Genomic DNA, 12918 nt, shown 5'->3' on the forward strand with positions numbered 1-12918 from the left:
TCTTGGTAATGCTATCCATGTTCACTCCAGGACAGCCCCCTACTGTCCAGTATGATTATGCCACATTTATTGTTGACATAATTCATGAGAAATTCATGAATCTGGAGAGAGAGAGGGTATTTAAATTTACTTCATACATATATCACTTGATATTATACAATCATCCTGACAGTTTCCCTATTTTTCTCAAAAAGCTGGGTGCAAAAGGAAACAGGAGGTCAGTGATATACTGGACACCAGTCTGTCACCATATCTTTTACTCTCCATACAACTACTGTGAGTTCATTGATCTATTCATTCATCCAGCCTTGTCCCTGTTACAGAGTTCTCCTCCTCCTAGACTCACTGATGAAATGCAGAAGATCCTCCAGCTATCAAAGAACTATAGCATTGGAGATTGGTACTTCTACCAACACCACACAGTTATCAGAATATATGGCTGTGAGCTAGCCCCATATAGACTGCCAAAGTACGTTCCCATGAGACTTTTTGCCCTATATTACTTTTGGCAATTTGGCAATTCAGACATGGTACACTTTCATAGCAAAAATAAGAAAGCACAGCTGAAAATTAAGCACCAACTGGGTCCATTCATATTTAATAAGAGGGAAGAAGCCTAGGGAGAGGCGGACAAGATCCTAAAAAGCCTCCAGCTCAAAACAAGCTTCTATTGGGCACCATATGACCCTAATCATTTCATAAGCCTCAGAAGAATCAAGTATAGGCTTGCTACCTATGATCATTTCAACATTCCACAAATTGAAAAATATGCTAATCAATTAGAGTGGAAAGAAGGCACATTAGTGGAGGATTATTCTGAAGAAGAATTAGCAGAAAGAGCAATTAAGAATTTAGAAAAGGCAGTTGACTTAGAATATTTTGGACAGGTTTGGTCTCCAACCCCTTGGAATCTTAGAGAAAGTGCCTCATCTTCCACTGTTCCCCCAATTTTCCAAAGCAACTGGTCAAGCATCAAACCTAGCTAAAGGCAAAGAAGTACAACAAGAGGAATCACTTCCTAATTTGGAGCAGCAAGTAGAGTAGCAAGAAGAAATGGCTGAAGTGCCTGCCTCCACACAGCAACAAACACAAGAGAAAATCCCTCCAAGGCAGGAGGTAACAGTTGAAACTACAGTCTTACAGACACTTGCAAATGAAGAAAGAATGAGGAAAAGGGATAGGCAAGAGGAAACTCCTCTCACCACTTCAACAGATCAGCAAGGTGAGAAAAGGAAAAGACTCAATCCCTTCTCTGAGGAGGAAATGCCTGAAAGACCAACTGATACTATGCTCCCTCCTAGCATCGAAACATCGGCCAGCTCCTTATAGCAAGAGCAAGAAATGCAAGGAGGAGTAGAAGTAAGTTCATCAAGGCAGCGAACCAAGGCAGAATCTAGTATCAAAAAGCAATTCACAGACATAAAAGCCAGGAATGAGCCGGTTAGATACCAACTTTATAACCAATTGCTTAGAATGGCACCAACCAATCAGGAGAGACTCATGGCAGCCTATGATATTCAAGAAGGGAAGATGATTCTCAGTCATTTTAGACCTACCATGCACCATCCTCAGTCAGCGGCAGACTACATCAGAACCAACTTGGAAGTGTTCGCCAAAGACATCCACCCCATGGATCAGATTGAGCTACACAAGCAAACCGGGGAGATGGTCTACTCAACCTTGGCTGATAAAACTCTGTTGGCACATAAGTTACAAAATTCTCTACACAATATTGCTGCTCAGCTGGAGTTGGAAAAAGCATCATCTCAAGCCAAGGACAACAGAATCAAGTCCTTGGAAGAAATTATTATAGAACTAGGACATGATCCAAATGATCCTAAGGGTGTGCAAGCCTTGATGAAGAAGAAGAATGAGGATATAGCAGCTTTCAGAAAGCAGATCAAGATACCACCTACCCATCACCCTCAGACTGAAGGGGTTGCAGAACAAAAGAAAGATCAAGATGTGGTTGCTCTACTCTTGACCTTACATAAAAGATTGGTAGAAACAGAGGGTGCTTTGGAAGCAGCCCTAAAGCAAAGGCCAGAAGGGCAAGCAGCTCAGCCACCGCCAGCAGTCATAAATATTGAGGATACTCCTCAAATAATAACTCCACCAGCTCCTCCCACCGAGCAAACATCGGAGGCAGGCCCCTCAGGCTCAGCACCAGCATCAGAAGGGACAACGCAGGTAGCAGCATCAGAACAGGTACCCAACCTCAGCATGTAGAATATGATGAAGGAGCTTGAAGCTCTAGAAGTACAGATGGCTGAACTGAAAGAGGCTAAAGAAAAGTTAGCCAAGCTTGAAGAGAAATATGACAAATCTAAGCAGAATTTGGCTGAAAGAGTAAGGGAGATAAGAGCTCTTGAGAAAAGGATAAAGGAGTTAGAAAAAGAGCTCACTTTGGACAAAATTATAAGTGAATTCAAGAAGATTCTGTGGGCCAACATTGGTCAAACCATTACATACCAATGGCAGTCCATTGAAACTATCCATGAGCAAATGGATCTCCTAAGCAAGGCAAAAGTAGAAGGACAAAGAGCCCGGGCATCCCTAGTAAATATGCCTGAGATAGCCAACAGAATGATTCAAGTCCTCAACAACCGCACTGGCCTTCAACTAGCAGGAATGGGTATCAGAGATAGAACTGATACCATATTACTAATAAAGAGGGTGCTTACCTTGAGTAACTATGTGCAAACATTGGACAGAAGGTGTCAAGAAATGCAGACAGAGGTAAATGAATTTATTGCAAAAATCACAGCATTGCATAACAGAGGTCTTCCCAGCTTGGTAACTAGTGCAGGAAGGTTGTTATCACATGAAAATTATGCCAAGAGGGTCAAGAATCATGCAACAAATCAAATAACAGCATCCGCAAGCAGTTCAGAGGAAACAAGGCCCCCATCTGGGCAGACTCTCTATGAAAAGTTGGAAAATTTGTTTTTTATTGAGCATGAGATCAAGCACATTTTTGAAGTACCTCCAAATTACTACAAATATACTGAAGTTGATGAGACTCTAATTAAAATACAGAGACACCAATTGCCTACTGAAGATTGGTGGATAGGCATGATAGAAACATTACTTTGATAAATCAAATTTTGGTTGAGATTCCTTTGTTTTTGATCATTCTCGAGTCAGCCTGTTCAAAAAGACTCACATGTTCAATCTGCCTAGGTGGCAATAGAAAAAGAAGCTCGATAACAAGGACAGTGACTTGGCACAAATAAATGAGTGCAGGTGACGAGGCGAAAGCAGTTGCGCCGTGGCAAAGCAGCAAAAAGGCGAAGTTCCTCGAAATGGATGCAAGCACTCGGTCGACCCAGTTGGTTGCAAAGTCAAAGAACTCTGACAGAAATGAACAACTGTTGTTTATCTATTTTAATGGCAATAACTGTTGTATCTACTATTTTTGAAAGTTGGTAAGAAAGTTATGAGTTAATGACTCATCTTTCAGATATTTTGTGAAACACTTTTGTATATATATCCCCACGAATAACTTATTTGGGATTGTTGGTTTTATTCTGGAGAGCTCCACTGTATCTTCTGAGAATTGAATACAAGAAGCTGTTGGTGTTTTCAACTTGGCTTTGCTTGGACATGTTGTGATGAACTTTGCTGGCTACTGCAGGATTCCCGTGTTATCTCGTGATACAATAAGTTTCTTCTAAACTGTGTTTTGTATTTTCTCTGTTTGCTGAAACCATCTATATTATATGTTTAATACTCTTAGCAGTAAGGAAAAAGAATAGTTCAGGATTTGTCCATTCGGGCACCCTAAACTCAATCCTTGTTGCTAATTATGTTTTCTTCAGGACTGGTTATAAATGTGGAATTCTTAAATGCTCCCATTTTCTCTAAGTTTACGTGGTGGAATCTATTCAGGAATTCTTAACTGCTCTTGAATAAATATTCAATCCTTTATACTCGTTTTCACGGTGAAAGAAATCTTCATTGCCTTTCATTGTGTCGGTTCTTACTATTTTTTCCTTTAAATCAAAAGTTTGTTTCATGAATACCCGTCTGGCTCTGCAGTGACACTATCCTTATCACATACTCCGAACAACATACAATCATGGACTCCCATTGCCCAATGGACTAAACTCTCTGAATGTTGCATGCCCCTCTTTAGAAAGTATTATTCAACCAAACTTCAAACAAAATTCAGTGTTTCATATCTAGCCTAAAATTCCCAAAACAAAGCTAAATCAGAAAGAGAGAGCCCTCTCTGATTGCAGGTAGGCTAGGACCTGCAATCCAAAGATTGGTTTGTGGTTACCTCGGCCGTATTCCCTTAGGAGTCAAAGGGAACAACCCGAGAGTTAATAGGAGGGGGGAATGCGAGTCGAGGAAACGAGGGGTGAGGTGAGGGGGAGGGGAATGGGAGTCGGGTAGGGGGCAGGTGGGTGGGTCCAGTGGAGTGAGGTAGGGGGGCCGAGTAGGGGTGAGGGGGTTGTGTGGGGTAGGGAGGTGGGGCAAAAGGGGGGGTGAGGGGGAAAGGGGTTTCTGAGTTTATGGAGGGGCCCAAAAGGGTGTGCGGAGGGAGTGGGTGGCCAGCCGATTGCAAGATGGGGTTTCCCTAGGCCCACCATGCTCACGACAGAAATATTTGTTAATTTGGTTGACAAAAAATTTTAAGTTTATAAAAAAAATCTGGTGGCTGGTCGATTGCAGGATGGGGTTGCCTTGGGCCCACCATGCTCATGGCGGAAATATTTCTTAATTTGGTTAACAAAAAGTTTTTAGCTTAGAAAAAAAATCTACTTCGTTAAACTAATTTAATATGAGAAATTTCAAGGAAAAAAAATTAACTGACCTTTCAATTGCGGGAATTCTTCGTTGAATATGTTGTTGATCCCAATGTAGCTGCTCAACAAATTCGCTCCACGTCTTTTAACGAACCTCAGAAAACCTTGATGTAACGTGAGTAATAGTGATAATGGAATATATAGGTGAAACTACGGAGATGTTTTACCGTACAGTGAATGCGGGATTAATTAGTTTTAATAAATTTTAACATGTTAATTTTTTTATGGCGATGAATGAAAATATGATAAAGTGAACAGTATGGAATTGTTTTATAGCGGGGTGAATGTGGGATTAACTTGTTTCAGAATGTATTATAAAAATTTAAAAAAACATTCAATTGTTTAGTAAATATTATATACTTTGACTATTAAAGTAATTTGGGTAGAAGTTGTAGTTTACAATTTTAACTTTAATGATTTATTTCATAAAAAAAATTAAGTTTACATTTTTCATTAAATTGCATAATAAAATAATGAAGTGAAATAAATCTCACAAACTTTTAGGAGGGAAATATTTTCACGAAATTCTTTGGGTGGAAAATTTTTGGAGGGAAGTATTTTCGTGAAAATTTTTGGGAGGGAAATTTTTGGAGGGAAAATTTCATTCTCTAAGCTATATAATATCTTTAGGAGACTCTCTATTTGTATCATTCGACATCTTCTATTTGAAAGGGATGGATTCTCCTAATAGTGAAGTTTTGATTTATACAGCATCAACATCGTCATCGCGTAACAACTCTATTCATATGGATGAATATAGCGGGAATTCTTCCACATGAATAGAAAGTCAATTCTTCCACTTAGTCCTGATCCTAAGGATTATGAGAGCAGCACTGATGAAAGAGGGGATGCAGAATTTCAAATAAAGAAAGAGTCACAGATTACACTTAGTCCGAATTCAAAGGACTATGAAAGCGATAGTGATGAGGAGCTTGATGACAAATTTCAAAAGAATGGAGTCTCACGGCGTCCACTTAGTCCTAATTCTATGGACTATGAAAGCAGCAGTGATGAAGAGCAAGATGGTGAAGTTCAAAAGAATGGAGTGTCATGGTGTCCACTCAGTCCTAATTCTAAGGACTATGAGAGTAGCAATGATGAAGAGCGTGATAATGAATTCAAAAAGAATGGATTGTCAAAGTGTCCACTTAGTCCTAATTCTAAGGACTATGAGAGTAGCAGTGATGAAGTGCATGATGATGAATTTCAAAAGTATGGAGTGTCACGGTGTCCAGTTAGTCCTAATTCTAAGGACTATGAGAGCAACTTTGATGAAGAGCGGGATGATGAATTTCAAAAGTATGGAGTGCCATGGTGTCCAGTTAGTCCTAATTCTATGGACTATGAGAGCAACTTTGATGAAGAGCGGGATGATGAATTTCAAAAGTATGGAGTGCCACGGTGTCTAGTTAGTCCTAATTTTAAGGACTGTGATAGCAATAGTGATGAAGAGCAGGATGATGAATTTCAAAATAATGGAGCGTCAGGGTGTCCACTTAGTCTTAATTCTAAGGACTATGAGAGAAACAATGATGAAGAGCGTGATGATGAATTTCAAAAGAATGGAGTGTCACAATGTCCTCTTAGTCCTGATTCTAAGGACTATGAGAGCAGCAGTGATGAAGGATAGGATGATGCACTTAGTCCTAATTCTAATGAGTATAATGGTAGCAATGATGAAGAACAATATGATACATTTAGTCCTAATTCTATGGACTGTGAGAGCAGCACTGAAAATGCACATGAGGAAGAATATCCAATAAACATCGAGTCACAATTTCCATTGAGTCCAAATTCTATGGACTATGACAGTAGCACTAAAGAAGGGGAAGATGAAGAATATCCTCCAAGTCAGTATTTGAAAAGAACAGTTGATCATAGTGTGGATAACATTCCTCTTAATTATGATGAAAATCCTTATACAAATGATGATCTAATCATGGAGATGTTGCCAAGAAATATTGTATCGAGGAGTAGGAGCAAATCTTTTCGTATCAATGCAAGATGTTATACTTATACAAGGGGTAGAGCAGAATATCTAACGAGAAGAAGTTCTATCAGCGCACTCATTTCAAGTGAATGTTGCCAAAAAGATTGCTTGAAACATATGGATTTCAAATTTGCATTAGAGAGTAGGAAGAGATATTTGTCAATGAATAAAAGCATGCAAAATTCATATTTAGTTGGGTGCATGCAATCTACATTGTCAAGTTATGATTATCATATTAAGACTTTATTTATCTGTAGAAAAGCCTTCAAAATGTTTCATTCGATTGGGAATTTTCGTCTCTCAAGAATTCAAGAAAATTTGGAAAAGGATCCCACATTTTATTTTGAAGTACATCATAAAAGACAGTTTGGTCCATTATCAAACATTGCAATGTCATGGATGAAAGATTTCTTTTCAAAGCATGGAGAGTGTATTCCAAATAGAGAGACAATACATATTCCAGATAATTTTTCGAGATGCGAAATCTACAACTTATACAAAGAATATGCAGAAGGTGTTGAGGGACATGGCCGTTTATTAGATATCAATATTCTGTGAAGATATGGAAGAAAGAATTCAACAATGTCCGTATTCCTAAGAAGACAAGGATGGGGATTTGCAGTACATGTGCTTCTCTTAAATAAAAAAGGGACAAATGTGAAGGGTCAAAAAGAGGTAGGCATTCATAACTTTAACTTTTAAAATTGTATATTCATCAAGTATGAAAACATATTTCTTAATGGCTTTCTTTTATGTTGTGTAGATTCAATTGTCAAAGAACTTCAGGAGCATCGTGAACAACAAACAAATGAACGGAGAAAGTTGTACAAGCATCGAAAGAAGTGTTATGATAATCTGAATAAATATTTGGGTTTGATAATTGATGGTGTGGACCAGAAGAAAACACTTTTACCACATTTTGTTCGCACACCCAAAAATTTACAGGAGGAAAATTTTATTCAGTATCACTTGGTCAGTTGTATGGTCTTCAATGGGAAAATGTTTCCAAAGGTGTATTTCACAGCTCCAAATATTCATAATTATGCAAATCTGACCATAGCCATAATTCTTGATGTGCTTTCTCATTGGTCTGGTAATCTTCCTAAAGTTTTGTATCTACAATTGGACAACACTTGTCGTGGAAACAAAAATCAGGTTGTTTTTGGATATCTAAACATGCTTGTTGAATTGAGAATTTTTCAGAAGGTAAAGGTTGGTTTCCTTCTTGTTGGGCACACTCATGACCATATTGATCATATATTCAGTAGTTTTTCAGTCACATTGAGGAGGAAGGAAGTTGGGAGCTTGCCATCATTAATTGAATGTATTAAGAAATCATACATGCTAGAGCCTACTTTTGATGTGTTGGAAGAAACTGTTGACATGCGAATGTTTATTATGGGATCATATGGTGAGGGGAAATGCATTGAACAACTTAATGACATTAGCTTCCAACATCAATTTCGTATCAAAAAAATTGATGGGAAAAACACTAATATGGGGCAAGAAGTATTCAACTACTACAGAATGGGCACCGTCATCAGGTTTGCAATTTTTGAAGTTCATTCCAGATCATCCAATATTTGCATCGAAAATATTGTTATTACAATCAATTGGTGAAGTTCATAATGCACGCAAACAAAATAGAGATATAAATTATTCTGATTGCTTAGAAGAAATTAAAAAATGTATTAGATATACATATGAGTACTTTGACATTGCTGATTCAGTTTGGTGGGAGTCATTTTTCAATAATCAAAGTGATATCATTTCAACAAGAACAAATGAAGATATACCTTTGAAAAATCCATTTATTTGGCCACAAAATGTGTCGAATGCACATGAGGAAATAAACATTGTTGAACAGCAACAATCTCAAGGTATCATTAATTCTTCACAGGCAGAGGAAAGAGAGATGTATATTGGTTCCAGAAGATCTTTTGAACAACGTGAAGCCATGGAAGACCTTTACAGGGGTTCAGTACAGGATATTAAGGAGGGTTGCATGATCGTAGTGCTAGCAGATGGAGATCTCAATGGCTATCCATTCTAGGTTGCTAAAGTTATAAAGGTCTTTACAGAAAATGAGGATGTTACAAGTGTTGAAGTACATTGGTATGCCACAAATACACACCCATTCAATGTTGTGTATAAGCTAGAGATGGTAGTTGACAAAAAAAATGGCGGAAAGATAAAAAGAAAGGGTATGAATATAAATCGTCACTGCACAGACATATTGAAATTGGAGGATGTTGACATACTTTTTTATGACTTCAATTTAACAAAGAGGGGAACTCTTCGCTTCAAGACGATAGAGATTCTGAAAAGGTTGTTACCAGAAGGAACAGTATTGAGATGGGAGTTTGCTGAAACCAGTCATAGATCTAGAAGAATTTTGAAACCTGAAATGATGGGCATGCAAGTGGACTCAGATGGGGCACTAGTTGATGAAATAGAAGAATATGGAACATCTTCATCAGCATCCAGTCACTCATTTGAAGATGTGAATTCTGATAGCGTGCAAGAAAATATGAGTGATTTTGAAAAATTGTTTAAGAAAATTTATCTAACTGATATATGCATCGTATCTTGAAATAAAATTTTTGATTTCCATATGGTGTTAAATGAGAAGTTATGAGTCATTTTTATGTTGTTAGATCATTTTACTAGCATTTTTTTAAAATTTTGAAGATTGACCCTAAAAAAAAAATCATCGTTCCAGTATAATCACTTTTTCCTTTTCAAGCTATATTTTGCACAAAAATTTTGTTTTCACTGCCATTTTTAAAACATGTTCAAAATTGTCCCTAAAAAAAAAAACATCGTTCCAGTATACACACTTTTTTTTTAGCACTGTTTTTGATGTTTTTTCGGCGTTTTTTTGCCAGAGTTCCCGTTTCAAAGTTTACATTGTTGGCTGTAGATGTGTTCTAGTTGGTAGGCATAGCCACTTCACAACCTCTACTGAAATGAATTTCTTTTGGCTCCTGCTATCGACAATGAACTGCAACAGAGAACCCTTCACCCACATCTCTGAGTGGAATAGGTGCTCCCCCTCTTCTAGATCTTTAGGCTCAATATTTTGGATCTTGGTGGTGGCCATAGTGGCACTGGGCTTTGCGTCAATGATCTGCTTCCCTTTGTCACTCCCCATGTTGGGAATTGACTCAGATTTGGAACATGCATCAAATTTAGAAGCCTTCAGCTTGGCCACTAGTGACTGCGTAGCCCGACACTCACTTGTGTTGTGAGTGGAGCTCTTATGGAACTCACACCACTTTCATGTGTCCTTATTCATCTTCGTAGTGTTATTCTTTTCTTGCAGCTTTGGCAGGTTATCTTTGGTTTCCCCACCTTGGCTTTTCCCTTTTCTCTGCAGTTTGGGGGCGCCTTTTCCTTGGCTTAGATTTGCATATCCAAATTCTCAATTTTTCTATTTAGCTTCTGCTCGATGTTGACAACATATCGGGATGACATGCTGAGCGAGGAGATGTCTAGGAACTCCATCTCATCCTGGATGTACCTCTATAGGCAACTATGGTACTTGAGTACCAAATGTTTCTCAGAATCCTTGATACCCAACTTCGTGTGAAGGGTATGAAAAAAATTGGTAAACTTCGGCACATCTTGGTCCCTTCCCTATCATAGTGTGGTCCACATTATGTATTTATCCTCATAGCTCCCAACGGGGTAGTACTACTCCTTGATGGCATCCTTGAATGAATCCCAAGTGGTGAGGCTGAAAAAAGTGAGGGCATACTTTCATCCATATGCTCACAGTAGGTTTTCCACCAGTCCTTGACGTGGGGGGTGACTTTGAGAAGAGAAAAAGTAATCTTTTATCGGCTGGAAAATCATGAACAGAAAAATACCCCTCTAGCAAATTTAACCATTTATCTATGGAGTTTGCATATATCTGACCCACGAATAGGGTAATGTCAAAGTTAACTTGTACCTTAAAGGGTATGGTGCTTCCAGAGTAACTGTTAGAAGCAGATGCGTCACCCTTGGGTAGTTGTTGAAGGATCTGAGCAAAGTTGTCCATCATCGCGTTCCTGTGTCACTTGAGGGCTTCTTCAAGGAAGATTTTGAAAGGATCTCCTGCCCCCTCGTCTTTATTTTCTTCCCTAATGGGAGGCCATTGGGATTTGCGAGGATGGTCTTGCAAAGGTTCGACGAATTCAAGCCCTAACTTCTTATATCCCGACCTCGTTTGGGACATGCAAAGAAAAATAGAAAAGAGAAGACTGCTTTGATACTAATGATCTGAATTTAAATAGGAATGCATCAAATTACAAATATCACCATAAATACAGAGATCCAACAGAAACAACACTTCATTTCATTAATATTAAATACTGAAATATGCTTACAAACATAATGGACATAAGACTAGCTCGGGGGATGGTATCTTATCTATGAGAAGAGATGTGGAAGCTACATGCCTCTGAACTATGTTACAATGAGGCTCAATGGACTATTTATTATTGAAAAACATGACAAAACCCTAAACAACCAAAACCATAACCCCAGGAGATCTGACTCCAAGAGTTTGTGGGCCCCATTGGGCAACCAACTTCCTGGGGTAATAGATTGGTCATATTATCTCCATTTGGCATGTACGATACCTTGTTGGAAAGGTCTCTCTGAGTACTATAGGTTTTGCCACAGGCTTGTAGCAGACCTCAAAAAAACATTGTTTACGGGCTCAAAATTGTTCTAAAAGTTTGTGACCTAAAAAACTGTGAAAAATAGTAAATGCTAAAATAAACAAGGAAACAAATGAAACCTAATGGAGGTCTATGTGGAATAGGTCGGTGGCCACCAATATCCACCTCGATCAGATAGGCCCTTTGCGGAAAGGCCATTGTCTACTTGTTTGGTGTTGTTGTGCGTAGGGTCTTATTTTATCGTAGGTGGAATGATATCTTCAAGTGCAGGTGTGATTCCTTAGGATCAGAGCTGAGAGACTTCATTGATCTATGAGGATACTAGGTTTCATCTTCTCATCTTGATCTTATCATGTGCAGGTGTGGAATGTAATTGTTTGCATAGAAAAGGATTGAGGTTTAACTCTTTGATATTTCCATGATCACACACAAATATGGGTAGGTCAATTTGTGATCTACTAGGCTAAATGTAATTAGCTCGCACTAGTAAAATTTTCCTATAACAATAATCACTACAAATGCTCATAGATAACATTAGGAAATATCTTATACTCACATATGAAAATTCTAACCAAGTCAGGGACTTCCATGTACCCCCCAACCATAGATTCGGTGGAACTAGATATCTCTTTCATCCAATCACCCTCGTGCCATATTCCAAGCATGAATGTGGGATCTCATGGGTTAAATCGAAAAAAAACTAAACCAAGGCTTCCAAAGGCCAAACCACCTCAACCCTCAACCACAATGATCTCACCTATATGGTATATAGATCACTAAATTCAGCTAGATCAGTCTCTACCCAAGCTATCTAGGGCTCCAAGAATTAGTAACTCAACCCATAGCCTTCTGTGGCTCCAAAGAATTTGTTCCAAACATGGATCTAAGAATTAGTAACTCAACCTAAACGATTCTAGGGCTCTACAACATTTGTTCCAATCCATAGCCATAGGGAACCTAAGAACCAATCATAAAAACAAGTGGGAAACACAACACACCATGGCTATTTAAGAAATGGTAAGGCAAGGCTAAAACCACTGTCAATCTAGGAAAATATCTATGCTAATTGTTGGGAATCACGATTTTCGTTAGACCAAAATCCACAGGTATTAGTCAACGATCGCATCGCGAGAGATAAGGATCCACGAGAGGTGGTTATTCCATGTTGTGAAACACATGGGGAACATTGGTTTATCCAATGTACAACAATATCCAACCTCCAGGTGTTAGTCAAAGATCACATCACCAGAGATAAGGATCCACGAGAGGCGTTTAGTCCATGTCACAAAACACACGAGGAGTATTGGTTTATCCAATTTCCAACACCAATGACATCACATAACCAAGAAATCACATGCATATACCATGCATCCAAAAACCAAGAAGTACATGAAACGTGTAACCTACAAAGTAATCCAGTTGTATTCAGTGATCTAACAATCTC

Source organism: Pinus tabuliformis, chromosome 4_1 (genome assembly GCF_031772625.1).
Source record: "Pinus tabuliformis cultivar Carrire ecotype Pingquan chromosome 4_1, CPIR1, whole genome shotgun sequence".
NCBI classification, from domain to species: Eukaryota; Viridiplantae; Streptophyta; class Pinopsida; order Pinales; family Pinaceae; genus Pinus; species Pinus tabuliformis.